The sequence below is a fragment of the Ursus arctos genome, unplaced genomic scaffold, assembly GCF_023065955.2.
Source record: "Ursus arctos isolate Adak ecotype North America unplaced genomic scaffold, UrsArc2.0 scaffold_10, whole genome shotgun sequence".
In the NCBI taxonomy this organism is placed as follows: domain Eukaryota; kingdom Metazoa; phylum Chordata; class Mammalia; order Carnivora; family Ursidae; genus Ursus; species Ursus arctos.
Window position 1 is genome coordinate 29,417,695 of NW_026622764.1, and position 22,936 is coordinate 29,440,630.

Here is a 22,936-nt window from a genome sequence, read left to right on the forward strand (position 1 = left end):
ACTGTGGGAGCAGATGAGGTCACTCACGGGTGTGAGAGCCGCAGTGCGCCTTAAACTTTAGGGAACTTAGAATCACCTGGAGAGCTTGTTGAAACACAGATTACAGGCCCCAACTCCAGAACTGCAGCAGGACTGTGACAGGGACTGTCAATTTGCATTTAGGATTGTAAGATTTAGCAAATTCAAAAAAAAATGCAAGATGCCTAATTAAATTTGAATTGCAGATAAACAACAATTTTTTAAAGGATAAGTATGTCCTGAAATTACATGAGACATACTCACCCTACATATTTTTTATAAAATTTATTCACTGCTTATCTGAAATTCCAATTGAACTGGGTGTCCTGAGTTCCATCTGGCAACGTAATTTGCATTTCTCACAAGGGCTGCGGGGATGAGGCTGTTCCTGGCCTGGAGGCCACGGTTGGAGCCACAGGTATACCCGAGCCTGAGCCTGAGCACAGAGTGCTAGGGAACCCCCACATTTAACCAACGAAACACTCTGAGCAGGAATGTAAGTGAGGCAGCAGAATTAGGAGTGTTTTCTCGAAACCCAAAGGAGAAAAAGTTTTAAAGACACGGAGCGATCAACAGGGTCACTTGTCAGAGAAAGTTTGGGGGGCTCTGAGAATTGAAAAAAAGAAATTACGTTTGGCAACAAGGAGGACTTCAGGAATCTTCGTCAAAGCATTTTCAGGGCAGTGGCGGGGCAGGAACCACTGGCAGTGATAAACAGTGGGAGTGTCGTGTGCACAAGATCATTTGCATATACTTATTTGGAGGGACTCCTTTGTGAAACAGAATAAAGGAGGTGCAGAGACATTTGAAGGTATTTGTTATTAAGGGAGATGGCAGCTATAATTTATGGCCATAGCAGAAGTCAGTATAAGGAACAACTGAGATTACAGAAGCTGGAGAAGAGTAAATGGGGCTCCGGTCCTCTAGATGGCCGGCTGGGGAAGCAGAAAGAAGATGCAAGTAGGGAGAGAAGCAGGGAGGGTGGTGGCTGGACTGGGTGCAGACTCAGATCCCAGCCTGGGGAGAAGAGTCAGTGTCAGTTTTACAATACGGCCCCTAAAGGAGAAGGAACACCTGCTTAGAGAAATCTCTGTGGACATCTGTGGTTAGCATTGCAGAGCAGAAAACCTTCTCTGCAGGTGTGTGTGTGTGTGTGTGTGTGTGTGTGTGTGTGTGTGTGTGTACAGGTGTGGAGCACTATATTAAAAAAAATTCCATGTCCTTAAAGAATTTTTTTTGCAGTAACTTATTCTTTGAGCCCTTTCATTTGTTTTCATGGGGCCATTTTCACAGTTCCCCAAGTTGTCTTTCTTCCCCAGGGCTGGCTTTCTCTTGTGGAATGAGCCATTTCAGTTTGCATTTTGGGGTTCAGGCTCTGGTTCAGTTTGCACCTCATGCATTTCTTTCCAGAACTGTGCTTCGCTGTCTGTGCTTTATGCATGAGCTCCCCCAACCACCAGCCACACTGGATCACCCCTGGCACTTGTCCTCCCTGCCTTCCCACGGATTTCTGTGTTAACTGAGTGTCACGAGCATGCCATGAAGGTGCGCCCACAAGTTGTGTCTTTCCACGATGGCAGCTTTCTTCGCCCATAAAGCGAAGTTTAATCACAAGGATAAAGCAGGTCCAGGATTCCAAACTCAATGACATTTCACCATGTGATTAAACTTGGCTTCTTACACAGCCAGGACAGAAGACAGCCACACAACACACAAGGTAACAGAAGGACGCAGGAGGTGAACGCACCAAACATGAAATCCGTCTGTGGGCGTGCAGTTGAGATGAGGCCTCGATCGGGTCTGGGTCAGCTTTCGCGCTTACTGCTTCTGGTGTTCAAGCGGGTAAGGCTCTCGGGTCTGTTTGGAGATCCACCGGGCAGAGCCTTTCGGGGGCAGTTGCCTTTTTTAAGTGGTCAGACATAGAGGGGTCAGCTCTGAGGAACCTGAGTTTGCTGCCAAAATCCTTCCCCTTTTTAAGGGATTTAATCGGTTTCGGGGCCCTGCAGACCTTCTCTGGTTCTGCTCGTTATCCGTTCTGGGGTGTCAGCTAATGCCGGTCCCGGTGTCCCCTTACCTGCTGGGGTCATTGCTTGACCCAGGCCCCTGCTTGACATGAGAGACTCTTACCCTCTACACTAAGTAATAGAAACAATTGGTGTTATACATTCAATAACCCAAACCCCACCATTAAAGCATTGTTAAACTCTATTGTGTTAAGACGCTCTCAGGTTCAGTTTGTTTAAAAGCTCAGAGTTTCTCGAATTGCAGTCTTGGGAGCATCTGCCATGGTGTTAGTTGTCAGGGAGTGTCCTGAAGCTGGGAATCTCTTCTGAGCCAGAGAGAACCATTCTGAGAAATCCTGGAAGGAATGGGGAGGCTCTGACACAGAGACACCAGACTTGTCCTCTGCTTTGACTGGCTCGCTTCTTCTCTGCTGGGCTCGACATGGACTATGTATCTCTTGGCCCAGAGCACTTGGAGATGGGTCAGTGTCAAAAAGAATCAGAACCCAGCGAAGGGGAGAAGGTGCTCCTGTGAGGTTTCCAGGCAGCTTCTCCAACACCCTCTAGCCCTGCCCTGCCCTGCCCGCTGCTGTGGGGAAAGGTTAGGAGGTTTGGAGTGAACATCCATGTCTTAGCCTCACTGTTGTAAATATTAACTCCAGAATGCACCCTGCTTTATTCTTTTTCCATTTGCATTTGACTTAACTGTTTGTATTTAGCACATTGGAGTTGATGCTTAATTTTAAAATTAAATGTGTTATCATTTAATAACATTTATTCAGTGTATACTATTTATATTACTAAATAAGTATTATTTAAGATTTGACATTCATTATTATTTAGTAAATAACATTAATATTGCTGAGAATAACATTTATTAAAAGTTATTTAAATAAATAGCATTCAATTTCTATTAATATGAATTTAAAATATAGAAATGACTTAATTTTGAAATGCATAATCCATGTTTTCTTGCACAATGAAATAACCAAGTATTGCATTTGAGAACATCCACACATTGACCCTGTCCTTGTCATGGCCAGTGTCCCTGGATCTTTCTTTATTGTGAAAGTCTGAGCAGAGGGTTATGCCCCCTGGGGCCAAACAGTCTGTGGGCATGAGTAATTTCTGTTCCATCCCCCTCCCCAGATTAATTGAGGAGGCATCTGGGGAAACCAATGTCAGAATTATATAAAATACAAACCAAGACTACTACCCACATCCCTCTGCCCTCTTCTGGTAATATCCCAGTGGTGCTGACTTTGCAATGGGTGAACTTCTGCAGACCCCAAAGTACAAGGGAGCTATGAATTGCCTGGACAGAAAGATTTGATGATAATTTGATGTCCTTTGTTACCTAGGGAAGTAGGATAATGCACTGAATGAATATTTTGTTATTAGGTTTTCCAGATAGTGTGTTTTGCTCTACTGGCAACTATCTGCTGAGAAAGAGGTTCCAGGATACAGTGCCAACATGTGTAATTCTGAGAAAAGAATTTCCAGGATGGGGTTTTTGTGTGCCACCCCCCCACACCCCTGGTTAATGTAGCCTGCTTATTCCAAAGAAGGTGAGAATTCGTCATCGAAACGTCTCAGTGGAATAGATGGACCGCTTGCACATTGATAGAAGGTTGAGCCCGAATGCCTCCACACTAATGTTGAGCACAGGAAAAAAAAAAAAAAGTTCTTTAAACCATAGCAATCTTCCTATCCATTAATAATAACTGAAAATTTATTTCCCACGTTCAAGAAAGTTTTTTCAATTTCTCTTCCTCACTCACCCAGTTTATCACTAAGTGAATCAGGGCTTGATTTTGACTCACACCTAGTAAACCTCACCTGTGTGGGGGGGAGATGGTCCGCTCATGGCCAGAGTCTTCAGGCTGGAACCACAGCCTGATGTTGATACCGGCTTGGGGCACCTGAGAGCAGAGAGCAGGGCAAAGTTTTTTCTTCTTTCAGCTCAGAAGTACAGGAAGTTGAGATCTCTCCATCTCAAAACTGGCTTCAGCAAAGTATGGTACTTTAGTTCTCTAGTTACTTATTATACTTATTTATTTACTTACTATACTTATTATTTTATTTATACTTATTTATTGAGCTCCATTGATATGCCAGGAGTAAAGAAATACAAAGAAAAAAACCCATTATATCTGCATAATTGTTTGTTATAGTCTTAGATGACATTACAGTAACTAATAAAGTTAATAAAAGTTAAACAAAATTTAGGGCTGCTTGGGTAGCTCAGTGGGGTAAGGGTCTGCCTTCGACTCATGACCCCACGGTCCTGCGATGGAGCCCGCCTGGGCTCCCTGCTCAGCAGGGGGTTTTCTTCCCCCTCTCCCTCTCCCTCTGCTGCTCCCTGTGCTATCCTCTCTCCCGTACTCTCTCTGTCAAATAAATAAATAAAATCTTTAAAAAAAAGAAAAGTTAAACAAAATTTAATAAAACTAAAACATCTGCAAGAATTTGGCACCTATTAAATTGACTATTGATGTGATGTTTCATTTTCTGAATTTGTTCTTTAGTTTAGAAATAACTAACAATTAAAAAAGAAGAAAGGGGCTCCTGGCTGGCTCAGTGGGTGAAGCATGCGACTCTGTCTCAGGCCCGTGAGTTCAAGCCCCACATTGGGCGTACAGCCTACTTGAAAAAAAAAGAAAGAAAAGAAAATATTTTAATTTTAAATCATCACCATGAAGTAAAATATTTCATGCATAAGTTAAAATTTGTAGTCACCAAACAAAAACAATATACCTCACAGTTTGCACTCTCTTCTGCTGTTTTAAATTTAAACACAAAATAACAACTCTAAGCAATTACGCAGAATGAAAGAATTGGAAGTAATTCCATTTCCATTTCTTTCCTGTACTGTCATTGTTTCCTTGGAATCTGCTGTTTCAGTGCAGGGATGCGTGGTGCCACTGGAGCTGGGGGCACAAACTGTGCCTGGAGGGGAGTTGGAAGATTCCAAGGCAATTCATGCTCTTGAAATAGAGGAGTACTCATGTGAGGGAAGGTAAATGGGGGTAATTTGAATTAATTTCCAAGTAGAATACCGTGTTATTAGAGGATAAGTACTGAAACTGTGCTGATTTGAAAGTTCCACATATCTTATAATTATTTTTTAAAGATTTTATTTATTTGGGGCGCCTGGGTGGCTCAGTCGTTAAGCGTCTGCCTTCGGCTCGGGGCGTGATCCCAGGGTTCTGGGATCGAGCCCCACATCAGGCTCCTCCTCTGGGAGCCTGCTTCTTCCTCTCCCACTCCCCCTGCGTGTGCTCCCTCTCTCGCTGGCTGTCTCTCTGTCAAATAAATTAAAAAAATCTTTTAAAAAAAAGATTTTATTTATTTATTAGAGAGAGAGAGCATGAGGGGGGAGGGGCAGAAGCAGACCCCCAATGAGCAGGGAGCCCCATGTGGGGCTTGATCCCAGGACCCTGAGATCATGACTTGAGCTGAAGGCAGACACTTAACCGACTGAGCCACTCAGGCTCCCCACATCTATTATTAAACTCAACCGTAATCACACCAATTGTTTAGAATTTAGACAACCAACAAAATGTTTTTCGGGAAGGAGCACTCTGTCATTGGATTGTTTAGAATTGCTGGTGGATGGTGACAATAAAAAGCAGGCGGGCTTTAAGTCCGTTTTATTACTTCTTAATAACTCCTTCACAGATAATGCACTCCTTACTGCCAGCCACCGAGGCTGAAGAGATTTAAGTGAACATGTGGAACTTCTGCAAAGTCTGCTTACAGGCAACTGACTCAGTTGGGAAGAATACTCTTTCTTGCTCTCTTTCTTTCATCTCTGCAGTGTGTTAGGTGGACATGATGGGTAGAGCTCTAGCACCTTCTTCCATCATGAAGGTGGACCCAAATTGAGGACCCAGGTCCCTGCTTGTGTGGATAATACTAAGGTAGTCCCCGATGAATCATGCCCTCATAGAATCCCCTCTCATTGGGTTAGGATGAAACCCATGACTGCTTCTTCTAATCAATGGAATATGGCGAAGGAGATGGGATATCACTCCCAAAATAATGCTTCATTATATGGCAAAGGTGAAAGAATTCTGTAGATGTAATTAAGGTCCCTAATCAGTTGACTTTGAGTTCATCAGAAGGGAGATTATTCTGGGTAGACTTGCCCTAATCAGGTGAATCTTTAAAAGAGGGCCTATGCCTTCCCTGAATTCAGAGACTCCAAGCAGCAGAGACTCTTTTCTCTCTGTTGCTGGCCTTGAAAAAGTAATGCTCCATGAATGTTACAGCCACAAAGAAATGAATTCTGCCAACAATTCAATTCTGGGGAGCTTGGAAGTGGATTTCCCCCCCTAGTCTCCTGATGATGATGTAGCCTAGCTGGCACCTTGATTTCAGCCTCGTGAGGCCACGCAGCTACGCCAAAGTCAGACTGTTCACTCACAGACACTGGGAGGTAATAGAAGTGTGTTGTTTCAAGCTGTTAAGTTAGTGCTAATTTGTTATGTAGCATAGAACACTAATACATTGATGTCCGTGTTGTCACTGTAACAGCCCAGGAGTGCCTACCTCCAGGCTCCTTTTACGTGAGCAAGAATTAAATTTCTCACTTCTTCAAACCATTATAATTTTAGATTTTCATTTATAGGCAGCTGACCCTCACCTTTACTGATTCATGGAGAAATGAGAAAGAGTTTATAGAAGATGAGTCATTTGTGGTTGATCTTAAAAGTGGATACAATTTCAGAAGGTGGAAACTGGGGTGTCTGGAGGTAGAAAATAATTTTCATGGGACGGAGTGAATAAGAATACATCGTAGGTGTTTTGAAGAAATAAAGAAAAATTCAGTTTCACTAAGTTGAATGAGATGAGGCTGGAAAGGTAGATTAGAGCTGAATCACAAAGCCAGAAGCTCTTGGAGATTATTTTTCAAGCAATGGAGAGCAATGGAGGTTTTCTGACCGGGATGGTAGCATGAGCAGAGCTACGCCTTATTTTAGAAACACAGTATGAGTCAGTTCTCTTCACGTTGCAGAAACATATCTCAAAGTAGATGTTGTCTCAAAGAGATTTATGGGAAGAGAAATTGGGGAAGAGAAACAGGAACTTAAAACAGGAGCCAAGGACCTCAGCAACCAGAACAAAAGACTCACGCCTTAAGGTCTCTTTGTCTTGACTTCATTCTCTGCTGCAAGAAGCTTCTCATGGCTGGAGCATTGCCCCTTATAGTGGCCCACCTAAGGGGGAAGAAGGGACTTCCCTTCCAGCTCTGGTTGAAGATATCTCTGCTGGAAGATGCACTTTGAATGGACAACCTTGGAATAATGCCAAAGGCCAACGGGCAGGATATGATGATTGGCCTGAGTGTAAGTGTGTGTGTGTGCGTGTGGTGTCTGCTACTAGAAAAAGGAGCCTGGCGAATCAAAACAAAATGTTTATGTAAGTGCAATTTGAATTTCACAATTCTGTTTCTTCCTATCTGGGTCTCAAGGACAAATGACATACTCATATGATTATACCCCACTAGGGGAACAAAATTTGACTTGAATTTATACTTGATTTAGGAATAAAGGTATACACAAGTGATTATTCATAATTTTACCAGTGATTTCTGCCAATGTCAACCAAACTATAAGCTATATAATTAAAATTAGTTTCTATTGTAAAGGTTATCAATCCTCAATTATTAATTTATTGTATGTCCAGAGGGTGTAAAATACTGTGCTATGCTTATCCACCACTGAAAGAAAAGAGAATTTCAGAATAGCTATTTAAATGTACTTTCAGGGAGCCTGGGTGGCTCAGTCATTTGTTCAACTCTTGATTTTGGCTCAGGTCATGATCCCAGTGGGATCGAGCTCAGTGGGGAGTCTGCTTGAGGATTCTCTCCCTCTGCCCCTCTTCCCACTCTCTCTCTCTCAAATAAAGAAATAAATCTTTTAAAAAATGTACTTTCAAGTTCTTTGAATAATCTCAGTGAAATACTAACTCATTGCTTAAGAAAGCATATTCTTTTGCTCAAATGTACTAGTAGACTTAGATGGATAATTGTTAAATAAAATCTGAAGTGATCTAAGAAATACACTATTTTAACCTGCACGTTTTACCATACATACTTTAGGTACCTGTGAAAGGTTTGGAAAGTTTAGGGTCTTTTTTTTTTTTTTTTTTTTAAAGTAAGCTCCATGCCCAGCGTGGGACCTGAACTCACAATCCTGAGATCAAGACCTGAGCCAAGATCAAGAGTCTGATACCTAACCGACGGAGCCACGCAGGCAGCCCTAGGGTCTTTTTCTAAATTCTTGGATATATTCATCATCTCTACATTTTATAAAGTTGACTCACATCTGTAATTGATACGATAAACACCCATCTGAAGTTTTGAAGATGCCAGCGTTTAAAATGCCTGAAATACAAAATGCATCTTTCAAAATGTGGCTGAAGTTCTTTCTGGAACACTTCCAGTCAGCCACTTGTGGGTGCAGCTGATCCTTTTTACCACTAGGTGCTACTCTTCCTCCATCACATACATCTCGCCAGGCAAAGAAGCAAGATAGATGCAAAACCGAGTTCTTTATTTCCTGACAGCTATTTAAACACAAGCTAAAACTTCACCTTGCATATTTACTCATCATTGTAACAATACAGTATTTTGAAAGTGGTTGGCTAAGCATTCAACATTTCGTAGAAAGTGAAGCTTATCCCTTTCTGCAGTATCATCCCACACCACGTTTCAGAAAACTAAAGACTATCAATGCCTCTAGTTGCTATTCATATTAATGAAAGGAAGCTATAGGGTTACAATCTCATTAAAAAGACAGTTGATGTGCCCATGATTTCTCCCCCAAAAGATGGCATATTATAGTATCTAAACAATTTTACATGTGAGACAATAGAAAACACAAAACTGTGAGTTCCTAGTTACAGGCATTATTATTGATAGATATCTGTGGAGGAGGAAAATGTATGGGATCAGATGTCTTGAGATAGATGATAAGTAGCTGACAGGGATCCCTGTTTGTTTAGCTTTTCTGGAAGGACTTCTCCCACCCAGTGCTTGTGGATAAGGACATTGTAAACATTTTTGAAGATAAAGAGGACATCAACCACCCTCTTATTTATGTGCACTGGGCCTTTTTGAGAAAAGGTTTTATCAAGGCATCAGATTGAAAATTCAGCAATTCTAAATATTAAAATTTTAAATTCTCTTCCCAATGGATAAAAAAATTTGAGGTGGGAAAAAATGAAAAGCTAAATAAATTGTGATTTAAAAAAAACAAAATAAGCCAATTGGGCAAATTAGATAACTTGGAACATATTTTTTCATGTCTTCCCTCAGATTCACCCATCCAGCTTAGTTGTTCAGGTGCTGACTCACTCATGCACTGACCAAACTTTTATTGAGCAAGCTTATGTATTTCAGATACAAAAATAAAATGCAATGGCCTCTATGTTGTGAAAGCTTGACGTTTAGCGTGAAGTGGGGCTGACAAGGAAGAGAAGGAGAGTCAGATTCGTAAGCAGAGAATTGGCATAGTGACAGCTCCCAGGATCCTCTTTCATTTGAGCATGATGACAGATAGGAATAAAAGGATCCTTTGGCGACTTTCACATGCCTTGAGACTAAGCGGACAGAAGTGTTGCACTGGCTGCATAGATGCGTTCTTGAACCTGTTGGTGGCTGTGCTGTCCATCGCCTGGTAGTGCTCCAGGCAGGCGCGTGTTCTGCCACTGCGGTGGATGTGGCATCACTGAGTTTTGGCCAGAGAGACTGATGTGGAAGTGTTGGGCGGGACACCTGGGACAGGTGCCTGCCCTCCTCTGGCTTACCGGCACATGTCACCGTCAGGGGCAGTGATACTACTCCTTCTCGTTGTAATTGGGTTATTGGAAATATAATCGACACTGGTTTTTGTTTTACTCGTATCTCTTGAGTCTTGTTTCCCTGTTAAGGAACTATTTTGATTATAGCAATAAGGACCTGCTTTTTGTTCTAACTTTGGAGATAGGATTTTAGTGTGTAGCCGGACAGAAAGAGACAGAAATAACATGATGAGCAAATCCAGCAATTCAGCCCTTTCACACCAGCAAGAGTACAAGTCACCCACAAAGGTTACTTTTGAAGGTCGAAAGAGAATTGAATTGAAAGGAATATTGATTAATCCAGGGGAAGCCGAAAAGGCTCTGTTCTTCCGGTAGACCCAAAGCGGCAGGATCCAGGCGTGTCATGTTAATAAAGGAGGCTAGAGACACACTGAGAGACAGCAAAGGCGAGAGCTGGGAAATGATCTTTCCATTATTCCCTCTTGGTTAGAAGCCCCATTAAATGCTCTGTTGGCTCCCTGAACTCCTCCTTTGAGGAGAAAAGAATAGTGAAGCATAATCCCATGTCTGTAAGTGCTATTTTGAGAAGGCCCCACTCACGTCCTCATTTCTCTCCTTGCACCACTTGGCCGCGTTCCATCATTTTAATCACTCCCTTGCCTACACCTTCCACTCCCTCCCTGGGTACGTCCAACTCTGAGCCTCACCTGAGTAGCTGAAAACAGCTGGCAGAAAAACCAAACAACACACGTGCTTTCTGATGTTCTCCGACAGGATGCGTGGCTATTGCCTTACCCTGCTGACAGAACAGAGTTCCCTCACTACTCCTCTGACCCGAACATCTGAAGGTTTGACCAGAACATTTAAATACCTAACACACATAGTTAGCCTTCCTGAGGTGCTCTGACAAAACATGCAGGATAATCGTCTGGTCACTTGAAGCTGCTAACTAGGGACAAATATTCTTCTTAAATTAAAAAAAAAAATAGGGCTTATGGCTTATTTGAAACTTAGGACATCAGCTAAGTGATTATACCAATATTTTAAACATCTTCTGTTTAAGCAGTTTGGATATGCATACGTTATTCTGTCTATGCTATTACTTTTTCTTAGTAAACGTTTTCTAGGTAGTAGGTAGAAAGGAAAAGTTAAACTGAATCAGATTCTTAATCAGTTGAATTCATTCAGTCGTTCAATCAATATTTCTTGCGTGAACGCTGTGAATGTGATAAACATAGGGTTGTTTATTTATTGTAAAATTCGTGTAATGTTTGCATTCTCTGCTGAGGATAGGAAAGGAAGGCTGCTTGCCTTTCGCACAGCTGTATCCCCAGAGCCCAGCCCAGGGCCTTGCACGTGATAGGCACTCAATGCCTGGAGACTGCTACTTCCACTGTCCAAACAATACGAATACTTGGGGCAGATTGGGGTGGGTTGATAAACGTCTAGTTAGAGGGTTAGAAGAATTGGAAGGATGATGGAGATTCTATTGGGAAAAGGGATTGGATAATCCAAATATGTATAAATTCATGGAACAACTCTCCCACTCTCCTTGGGATATAATAAAAACACCCGGTCCTGTGTTAAATTGGGTAGGGGAAAGCTAAGCTTCCAGATTGTGATGATGTCACACATTGGGACAATTCCTGAGATAAATGAAAGCTGCTTCTTTCTTTAGTATCTCTATATTTCTATGGCTGAGGTATTGCAAACAGTGATAAATGGAGGGTGATAGACCCTTTGAGGGCATGGCTTAAGTGTAAATATTCAAAGGGCTGATGAAAGTTTGACTGCTTCAATTTTTTATTTTATTATATTTTAAAAGATTTTTTAATTTATTTGAGAGAGAGAGTGAGAAAAAGAGAGCATGAGAGGGGGGAGGGTCAGAGGGAGAAGCAGACTCCCCACTGAGTGGGGAGCCTGACGCGGGGCTTGACCTTGGTACTCCAGGATCATGACCTGAGCTGAAGGCAGAGGCTCAACCGACTGAGCCACCCAGGTGCCCCTGACTGCTTCAATTAAAAAAAAAAAAAAAAATACCGGACTTTATTTCTTAGAGCTGTTTTAGGTTTACAAAAAAATTGAATAAAGGGGCACCTGGGTGGCTCAGTCAGTTAAGCTGACTTACATTAGGATTTTTACTGCATTTTTATTTTACGTTAGGATTTACTCTCCATTATACAATTCTATGGATTTTGCCAAATGCATGAGGATTGCCTCAGTTTTTATCCAGCATAAGGGCTCAATAATATAAGATTTTAGTAGAATGAACAGGTGAAAAGCCAATATAATTAAAAAATCAATTTGTGCAATAAAATGACTTAAATTATGTGGATTGGCACTATGTTGTTTAATAGGTTTTTACTTCCACTGTAATGTACTTATAAAAGTAGATTTATTAGTAAATGTTCACTTGTTATACTTGTATGGTTGGATTTATTTAAGTAAATGAATAAAAATGATTATAAAACACTTTGGAAATACTTGATAATAATGGGAGTATTGCCCTCACATTTAGTCAAAGATTTAACAAGAAGAAAATTCTGCCTTTTTTTTTTCAAATCTGGTAATCACTGGGTATGCGGACATTTAAGGCATCATTGGTTTACTCTTTGCCATGTATCTGGCACATGGGGAATGTATAAGACATATTAGCTATTGATTATGATTGTAAGTTCTCTAAAATTAGAGGTGTTAAATCAAGTTTTGATCCCTGAAAATGGGAGAGAAGATTAGGAAAAAAAAAAGTTTATTTTTGCATATGGAGCTGGTGAGGCAGTTCTTTGAAATTATAGAATCTTAGAAATAGAAAGGAAGGGGTGCCTGGGTGGCTTAGTTGGTTAAGCATCTGCCTTTGGCTCAGGTCATGATCCCAGAGTCCTGGGATGGAGCCCCCCCCCCCCCCCCAAGGGCTCTCTGCTCAGCGGGGAGTCTGCTTCTCCTCCCTCTGCCTACCACTCTGCCTACTTGTGCTCTCTCTTTGTCAAATAAATAAATCATAAAAAAAAAGAAAGAAAGAAAGAAAGAAATAGGAAGTAGATCGTCTAGTGCAGCTTCTTAACCCAAATTATGAATCCCTTTTATATCACTTGTCTTCAGTGGGCCTACAGCTTAGATCTATCACAGGAATTGGAACACAATTCTTGTTGAAGTGGCATTTCCTATCAATAGGTGGTTCTGGTTGTTCAAAAGGTTTTCATAAGCTAAACCCGAACTTTCCCCTTTTAACTTCTACCTGTAGGTGCTAGTTTTGCTGTTTCCTATTGGGAAGAATACAGCTGCCAGGCTGTCTTAAATAGTACTCCCTTCTAGGTGATTCTACTGTATTCTAGGCTAAACTAAAAAAGCTCTTGCCATTATATTGTTTGTGGATTCCTCAAAATCTCGCTTACACTCTTTGAAATAACCATTACCAATGGAAATAACTCTTTTTCTTTATGTATTGTTATCATTATTTGTGATAACAACATAAGACCTGCACTCTTAGCAAAATTTTGAGTACACGATATGGTATTATTAACTATAGGCACTATACTGTACTGTAGATCTCTAAGGACTTATTCATCTTGTAACTGAACTTTGTGCCCTTTGATTAATACCTGTCTGTTTCTCCCTACTCCCAGTCCCTAGGAACCGCCGTTCTGCTCCATTTCTATGAGTTTGACTATGTAAGTGATATCATGTAGTATTTGTCCTTTTGTGTCTAGCTTATTTCTCTTAGCATAATGTCCTCCAGGCTCATCCATGTCCCAATGGCATGATTTCCTTCTTTTTCTAAGGCTGAATAATATTTCATTTTATGCATATACCACATTTTCTTTATTCATCCATCAATGGCTATTTAGATAATACAAGCAAGTGGGACTATATCAAACTAAAAAGTTTCTGCACAGAAAAGGAAACAATCAACAAAATGAAAAGGCAACCTATGGAATGGGTGAAAATCTTTGCAAATCTTTTTTTTTTTTTTTAAGATTTTATTTATTTATTTGACAGAGAGAGAGACAGCCAGCAAGAGAGGGAACACAAGCAGGGGGAGTGGGAGAGGAAGAAGCAGGCTCCCAGCGGAGGAGCCTGATGTGGGGCTCGATCCCATAACGCCGGAATCACGCCCTGAGCTGAAGGCAGACGCTTAACCGCTGTGCCACCAAGGCGCCCCAAAATCTTTGCAAATCTGATCTGATATGGGGTTCATATCCAAAACACATAAGAAACTTCTATAGCCTAATAGCAAAAAACCAAATCACCCCACTAAAAAGTGGTCAAAGAATTGAAGAGATATTTTTCCAAAGAAGACATCCAGATGGCCAATGAGAAGGTATATGAAAAGGTGCTCAACATCACCAGTTATCAGGGAAATGCAAATCAAGACCACAATAAAAACAACTCAAGACTGTGATGTCTGCGGTAAGATATAAATACCAGTTTTACTATCAGTTATTGTGTTTCTATGATTGCACGCTTAGCTTTTCTCTGTAAAATGAGGGATTTGATTTGAATAATTTCTAGGGTTCTTTCCAACTTTTAAAAGCTATTGTGTGTGGTGTGTCTGAGTGTGTGTGTGTTACAGATATTCCATCTTACTGGCTTCTTGAACTTGGAATTGATGCAGAGTGCCAGGTAATTTTTCACATGAACTTCTGCTAAGCTGCATCTCAGCAACTGTATGATATACATCCATCCCGATTACTTTCTCTCTTGTTTGATTCTCTTTGTTGCTGAAGCCTATGTGGATGATTCTGAATGTTAATTCCGTATTTGTTGGATTAGTAAGCCCAGCAAGATATGTGTCACCTCTAAATTTTGCTAACATGATTCTCACATATTCATTTAACTTACTGATAAAAGTTGAGTAGAAAAGAGCTAAAACAGAACCTTGTTCCTACCCCTTTCTCTTCAGTTTGACATTGTTCCCTTCGTCAACAATCTTGAATAGACCTGTCTTACCAACAATGTGATATTAAAATCCAGCCTCTCTCTCCCTAAATTGTCCAAAAAGGTATTATGATTGAGCTGTCAAATATCTTGTAAAAATATGCTATACTGTGGTACAGTATTACTACATTGCATGAAATTAGCAATGCAGCCCAAGAAGGAAAAGTGTTTGGTTAGAGTGACTTAGTTGAAGTGAGCTCTTATTGTTTCCAGAGGTCAGTTCTCTCTCTCTCTAAAAAGTCCATGAACAATCTATTTAATAATCCATTCTGGAATTTTTTGGAGAAGGAGGGTCAAATTTCTAGTCTTTACTTTCTGGGAACTATCTTTTTTCTCTCCTTGGAAAGCAGAACAACATTGTTTTGTCTCTCATTCGTGGGTAGAAAAGGTCAATCCTTTAACACTCTGTTCAAATACAGCCTAGAGACTGAAGACAGAGAGAGGTACGTAGGTGGGTGTGAAGAGTGATTTCTGGAGGGGACTGGGCATTGTCAGATTACTTATGAAATGCTTTCTTTCCCTGTGATCTTGTTGTGCCTCCTTAATAGAGTTGTGAATAAATGATATGTAATAGATGAATTAATAATAAAGAATATCTTCATTAATAAACGAGCATTTAGATATAGTGCAGTGTATCCACACACCTGGCTTACTTGGGTTTATGGCCTGTAAATGCAGTGGAGCGCTGTCTTCTGTCCCTAAGCCACACAGCCAAAAGTGAGACCACTGGAGCTCCTCTATTCACAAACAGCTTGGCCTCCACAAGTCTGTCTGAAGAGCACCTGATCATAAGAACAAGTGACTAAGGGGCTAAACTTGTACTTGCAGATGCTCTTACACTAACATGCATGTACTATCAGTTCTTTATAGCTCATGAAGCCGTAGCTTCTTGCTGATGGACAGCCATCTTTCCTCAAAAGAAGCTCAGTTTCACGTCATATGACATTGTTTGGAAAGTGTGGTGGTTAATTCTTGTGTCAACTTGGCTAGCCTGTGGTGCCCAATTGTTTAGTCAAATGCTGGTCCAGATATTGCTGTGAAGGTATTTTGAAGATGTGATTAACATTTACAATTATTTGGTTTTAAGTAAAGGAGATTATCTTCCACAATGTAGATGGGCCTCATCCAATCAATGGAAGGTCAAAAGAACAAAACACTGAGGTTTCTCAAAGAAGAAGGAATCCCATCTCAAGGCTTGGGTTTCCAGCCTGCTGGCTCTACAGAAATTTTGGACTTACCAGCCCCCACAATCATGTGAGCTAATTTGTTAAAATCAATCTTTTTCTTTATCTATCGAATGATACATATTTAGATATAGATCCATAGATATAGATATCCATCCTATTGGTTCTTTGCCTGTGGAGAACCCTGACTGACACAGGAAGGTAACTTCCCTCCCTATAATGTTCCTGTGTGACATATGGAACTGTCAATGGCCCCACTGGTGGCCATTCACTCTGATATTGTGCAGATTCTCATGAGCCATGGACCTCTGGGGCCATCGTGACTTCCCACAAGATCAGGCACATAGCAGGCACTTGGTAAGTATTTAAAGGGATGTTGAGTGCAATGTAAAGAGGCGCCAAACTTCTTTCATATCGTTGATACCTCTTCCAGTAATGTCTGCTACCATCGATGTAAAGCTTCTGTTTCCTTTACAGTGCCCACACGTGTTCTTCCTCTCGTGGATCCACCATACCACGGGAGCTGCGGGGAGACTCCACAGTGGCCATTTGAGTTGGTGCTCTTGCTGCTCTGCCCTCTTGAGGCCTGGTTCTTCATCATTTCCTGGCTTAGGCTCCCTGGTTGGGCACAGAGAGGAAGTCACTGTCTTTGGATTTTCAGGACACCTGGAGTTTCCTTAGACTCCCTTTATGCCACCTCACCTCTGCCCACTGCTACCTAGACTTTCCCTCCCAGGTGTTGTCACTGGCTGAACTTATAGTTTGGAATAAAACTAAGCAATTTTATTAATTGTCACCTGAGTTGCAAAGTCTAGGATGACAAAGAAGCCCTGAAATGAAAACTTCCAAACTGTCTTGATTTTGACTAAATCTTTGAACCAGAGAGCAAATTTATGTTGGAAATGGCTGACTTCTGGGAAGAAGAGGGAGCAGCAGATGGAATGCCATTTACCTTGCCCATTTTAGACATTGCTGATACTACTAGAGATGTCATCCAAGAGAAAAGGTAATTAAACTCTCAAGGTAAGCATACTCAGCAAGGAACTGTGTGGATTACAGAAGCGCGATGGGGATGGGAACGTGAAGGTGGCAGTAGAAACCTACGGTTATGATGTGCCCATGTGCGCCAGACACTGTGAAATGCAGTGCTTTCCATCATCTCATTTAATCTCACAGGAGTAAAGAGCTGATATTTACATAATTTTGCCCCAACTCTTAGATTTTTAAATAACAAAGCCAGGAGAAGAATATAGGTTCGTCCAACTCCACAGTGTAAGATTTTCTCATATATTTGAGGAAAAGAAACTTACTTTCTAAACATTAATCATAATGGGCAATATCAATTTAGAGTTTAGCAGAGTTTGAGGCCATTTCCCTACTGTGAAATATCATGCGTATTTCCGCAGTAACTGGAAAGCAAATTAGGGAAGGGTCCCTCCCCCCACTTAATTATATCAAACAAATGATCTTACAATTATATAAGAAGTCGCCCATTACAGTCTAGCCAGTGGCTTGGCTTCTTGTCCAAACCTCACAGTGAAATATGCAGACTTTCTGGAACCACATATTAAAATCTCTGCGGTTGAATCAGCCCTTCTTCTTTCTGCATAACCTAACCTCAATACTGTTCAGCATACAGAGAACTCCAGGGATGAGATCCTTAAAGCCCAGTGTCAAAAGGTGAATACCTGATAATCATCACCTTAGTTTCATGCTCGTGAAAACTGGCTTTGTCCTAATTTATTCTCAGATACGTGGGTCTGTCCTGCAGTGAGGTGCCTTGTTTTATAGCCTTGTAAAGAGATTGACCCCAAATTTGGCATCCGTGTAAAGTAACACAATGATGTTCTTGTGTAAACTAGCTCTGAAGATAATTCCTCAACAGATATGCCGAAAATAGTGAGCGATTCTGACATTCCCCAAATAAGCATATAGTTTCCAAGGTGATTATTGTGAATGACAACCCTCATGTGGGGTGTTAAATTGAGTAGATTTGACAGGGCTGCTGGAGAGCCGGAAGAGCACTGAGTGTTGAGTCACGAAGCCTCCGTTGGCATCCCTGCCCTGCATCCAGCTCCCGAGAGACATCGTTTGCATTCTGCTGCTACCTGAGGGGCAGAGGAAGTCACCTAACCTTTCTGAGCTTCCTTCCACATTTGGGACACTGTTGAATGACAACTGCTGACACCGTTGTGATAATCAAGTGAAGCTGACAATATGAAAGCCCTCAAAACAGTGGGGCCCTGGAATAGAATGTGGTAACTCATTCATAGTTAACCTCCAGGTGAAGTCCCACAGTCTGAAAACAAGGCCTTCAAGTTCTTAGGAAACATCAGTGATGTTAATAATTAGCCGTGGTGAGAAATTCCAAAATCACCCGTGTGTGTGAGGTCCATTGATTTCTGTGCTCGGCGTGATATGTAAAGACACCAGTAGAATCCATTTATTCAACTTCACGAGCCCCAGAAGACCAGCGGGTACTGCTGGTGTTTCAATCCTGGAGCCTAGATCTCAGCAGTTTTTACCGACTCACTTTATCTCTGTCTAGAGTTAATGAGATCAGAGTAAACATACTAAAAAACCTGGTGCTTTGCAAACCTTTATGGTATTTTAAAAGGTCAGGAAGAAATCATATTTATCAAGTGTAGGACTGGGTTGGGAGAAGAGTAGGACCATAGTGGGTCCATTCTGTCTGTGGGCTCAAATATGTCCTTGGAGATTTCTCCTGGAGGCAAGACTATGCTGTGGATAGAAGGCAGAAGTGAGAGCCAAGGACTTCACTCCTTCCTAATCCGAGTTCTTTCACAGCAGCTACTTTGAGTTTTCAGTCACCACTCCTGCAGCTCACAAGCCCATGGATGCTAGAGCGCCATTTCTGCCCCTAGCAGGGATAAACAGCTGCGTTATGTTGGTCAAGTTACCTAGCCTCTCTTTGCCTTGGGTATCTCATCAGTAAAGTGGGGAAAATAACAGAACCGATTTCCTTCATACATGTAAAGCATTTGTAGAAGTGAGAAGCTGGGAAAGACAGCATTTAAAAGCGTCAATTCTGGGGGCGCCTGGGTGGCTCAGTCGTTAAGTGTCTGTCTTCAGCTCAGGGCGTGATCCCGGGGTCCTGGGATCGAGCCCCACGTCGGGCTCCCTGCTCCACTGAGAGCCTGCTTCTTCCTCTCTCCCCCCCCCCCGCCCCCCGTGTTCCCTCTCTCGCTGGCTGTCTCTCTGTCAAATAAATAAATTAAAAAAAAAAAATTGTCCTTTAAAAAAAAAAGCATCAATTCTGAAGATAGATTGCCTCGGTTCAAATCCCAGCTCCACCACTCATTTGCTCCTATGGTCTTCTAAAAATTGGGTGGTTATAGTACTAGCCTCAGATGAAGTGTGCTATGCATGGATGGATCTAACAGGGTCAGCGCATAGTAAGTGCTATACGGATGCCTGCTCTTATATTATTACTTGTTTCTGGGAAGGATATGGAAATAAAAAAAATTTCCAACATTATTATTTTTTTTTCTGTGTTTGGTTCTATCAAGTATAAAAGTCACATCATAGTGATGTTGAGATTTCCTTCACTTTCTAGGCCATGTCCTAGACTTTGGCCATGTCCCTTACTTAACATTTCTCTTTTTTAAGGATTAGATATTGGCATATATTTTACTGATTCTTTATTAAGACTATTTTATTCCCTGCTTTACTTCAAGTTCAGTATCCAATTCTTTTCTTCTTCTGAAAGCAACAAGTCAGTAAATTTTAAAGGCTGCGTACAGAAGGGACTCACACAATGGGAGGATGATAAATGAACTAAATATTTGTTTGGGACAATTTCTGATTCTGTCTCTTCTCCCCTTTCCTTGCAGCATTCATTTCAATGTTTTTGCCATTCATTTATTCCTTCGGTATTTATTGCGAAGGCTTGTCAGGCACTGTGACAGGCGGTGGAAAATTGTGGTTCTGACACTTGAATGGTGTTTTACAGCTTACTGATCGTTTATGTTAAATTCATATGTTAAATTCATTCAATCCTCCGAGGCGCTCACTTCGTTTCACCCAGCTCTTCCTCCCCTTTTAACTTTATATTTCTCATAACCGTCCTCGTTTCCTTGCTCAAATCTTTAGTGTGCAGAATATTTGCCAAGTGCATGGGGGGCGCAGTGGGGTAGGAAGTTGACAGGAAGAGAAGGTGGTAGGTGGGGGAGGAGATATGAATCATGAGAATGTAGGTCGGAGATGTTTCCAATACCCTATACTTTAGGATAAAAGGATAAAGCACTGCCTCTTATTTAGGAAAGTCCAAAGAGTCACTTGCAAAGGAACAATGACCATCCCTGTACCCATCACCAGAAACTGGATTGAGACTAGACACACAGGGCCGGCAATACCTTACGTATATTTAACATACTCAAGAAGCCGGAGTTATGGCCCTCCCTTCCTTCATAAACACGCAGGCCCTTAAGTGCCAGCATTAAAGTTCCCCAATTACACTTCCTCCGGAGTTTCATGATATTAACCAACAGACAAGAAATAGAACATACCAAATTGACCAGAAAAGTATTCCTCAGTCTCAGATCACCTGTGTCATTCGTTATTATGCCTCTCACGCACAAGCAAGCTTTCTGTAAGGAAATACCAATGGCTTCCTGCAGTTGGACTAGCTTGTGGTGGATGAATGGGTTATGTCAGCTGGTAGAGACCGAAGGGAGTATGCCGCTGGTGTGTAGGCATGCAGTATCTCTCACATTTGAGCTTATACTGATCTCTTCAAGGTACTTTGAAGATTCACAGGATACAAGCCAATGATAACCATAGATTAACTTCTGTGAAATGTACCAGTCTCATTCCTTACCTAGATGCCTTTAACTTGCTTTGCCCTCTGCCTCCAAAGCTCTTCCTCCAGAACTTCCCATGGTTCTCTTTCTTGTTATTCAGCTCAAAGTCACTTCACAGAGAGGCCCTCCCAGCCAGTCCATATAAAGTAGTATCTCCACTCTCAGTTCCTCTATCTCATTTCACAATTCTGTTTACTTCATGGCATTTATCTCTACGTAAAGACTTACCTATCTCTGTACTTATTATCTCTCTTCCTCACAACACTGTAAGCTCCAAGAAGGCAGAGATTATTTTTTCACACGCTGCCTGGAACGCAGAAGGCACTTAATGTACGTTGGTCAAACAAGTGCGTGAGCAACAGATGCTTATTGAATGCCTATTATACGCCACTCCTATTCTAGGCACTGGGGATGTGGTAATGAATCGAGCAAACTCCCTGAACTTTTGGAGTTTGCATTCTAATGCAGGGTAACAGAAAACAGAGAAGGGGAAGCTGCTGGGTGGGGCTGTGCTATATTAAATAAAGTGATCAAGGGAAGGTCCTGCTGCAGGGTCTTGAAGAAGGTAAGGAGTGAGGCACCTGAAGAAGGTGAGAAGATAAGGTTGGCGGGGGTAGACTTTAGCAAAGGGGATAGGAAGTGCAAAGGTCCTGAGAGAGTGGGGAGGCTAAAGTGCTAAAGCCAGCGAGCTCCTGGGTGAGTGGCAGCAGGTGGGTGGAGAGGTGCTGGGTGGGTTGGGGGGCAGCTCCAATCCTGTAGACTCTTGTAGGCCAATGAAAGAAAGGAGTTTGGTTTTTACTCTTTTGTGAAGTGGGAAGCCACTGGGAGGCTTTGAGCACAGAGACACGATCTGATTTATGTTATAATAGGATCCTTCCATTTGTTCTGGTGATAAAATATTGTAGGGGACAAAGGGGGATGTAGTTTGCAGACCAATGCAATAATCCCGGTAAGAGATGATGGGTGGCTTGGTCCAGGGTGGTGACGGGGGTGGGGGGGGACCATTAATAGTCGGGAAGTATTTTAAAGGCAGAACTGAAAGGATCTGTTGGTACAATGAACAAAGTAACGATATAAAAATATGTACAGAAAGAAGGCTTTTCTGGGTTTTGTAGAAAAGAGACTGGTTTTGTCAGTCTTGTGACACTGATATACCAAATAGTAGCACAACCATCTAGAAATTCAGTGTTGGAACTTGGAACTTTTTGTGTCATCTATTATTTATCCCAAAGAACAAACAAAAAAAGAGCAGTCAAATAAATTCAGTATCAAAATCTGTACTTGCAATTAAGTGAGCTGGTTTGGGGCTTGATCATATTTCAGCACTCTGACATGAATGAGATAATTGTTCAGCAGACATAAACATTTCAAAGTAAAAATGACACTTACCCGTGAGAAGACTGTAAAGCTCACTGGGTAGTTACAACAAGAGTAAACATTATTATCAGAACAAGGATCTCCCCTGATTTATCCTGACTGACGTCTGTACTTCAAACTGATCTGACAACTGCTCAGACTTCTGACCCTTTGCCTACTGGGCTACACAGAAGGCGCTTTGGATCTTACTCAGCCTTGCATTCTTCACTATCTGGCCCTGGCAAATAGCGGTGGCACAGCACTTATTCATTGACGTGATTTCTTAACATCCTTCACCCGCCTCTCTTCTGTAGTGCTCAGTAGCGCTTTATTTTCTGTACCGAAGTCAGGATCAGATCATCACCACAAAGCTCAGATTTCAGAATGTGTTGGGCGTGGTCAGGCTGGCACGTGGAGGGAGCGATCCCGAGGGCTCCTCGGCCTGGGAACCTGGGAAGGCTTGGGGTGGTGCGGGAGAAGGCGTCCTCTGGGCTGCAGCGTGCCAGGTGAATGCAGATGTGGAGGGAGCAGTTACAGCACCAGGTGGAATCTAGACAGGGCCTTCAAAAGTACAAAGGCCCTGAGACTAGAGGCAACCTTCAGAGGACCGCCTGGAATGACCGAGGTGCACGAGAGAGCAGGCGCACCGGGACCTTTGGGAGGAGAAACACGCAGGGGCTGAAAGGTGCTTTTTCCAAATTACGTTAGTTCCGCAAAACCTCCATGTTTTACGGCGAGATTCAGCGAAGGCTGAAAGGGGCCGGGGGCGGGGCGGTTAGTTCGGCCTCACTGTGCGCGGGCAGCCTGG

At 42.0% G+C, this 22,936-nt stretch overlaps 1 long non-coding RNA gene across 4 annotated transcripts in view; it reads left to right on the top strand.

Moving 5' to 3' along the window:
- Nucleotides 1-19,446, top strand: part of LOC130542911 (uncharacterized) — a 55,852-nt gene extending 36,406 nt beyond the window's left edge. Inside the window, exon 6 of one of the 4 annotated variants that reach the window (XR_008957802.1) lies at nt 1,429-7,673. This is a non-coding gene — a long non-coding RNA (uncharacterized LOC130542911). Of the gene's footprint in view, nt 1-1,428; nt 7,674-16,426 lie in introns of those variants that run through there. The other 3 variants (XR_008957803.1, XR_008957797.1, XR_008957810.1) reach the window with 3 other exon arrangements.
- The last annotated feature ends 3,490 nt before the right edge of the window (nt 19,447-22,936 follow it).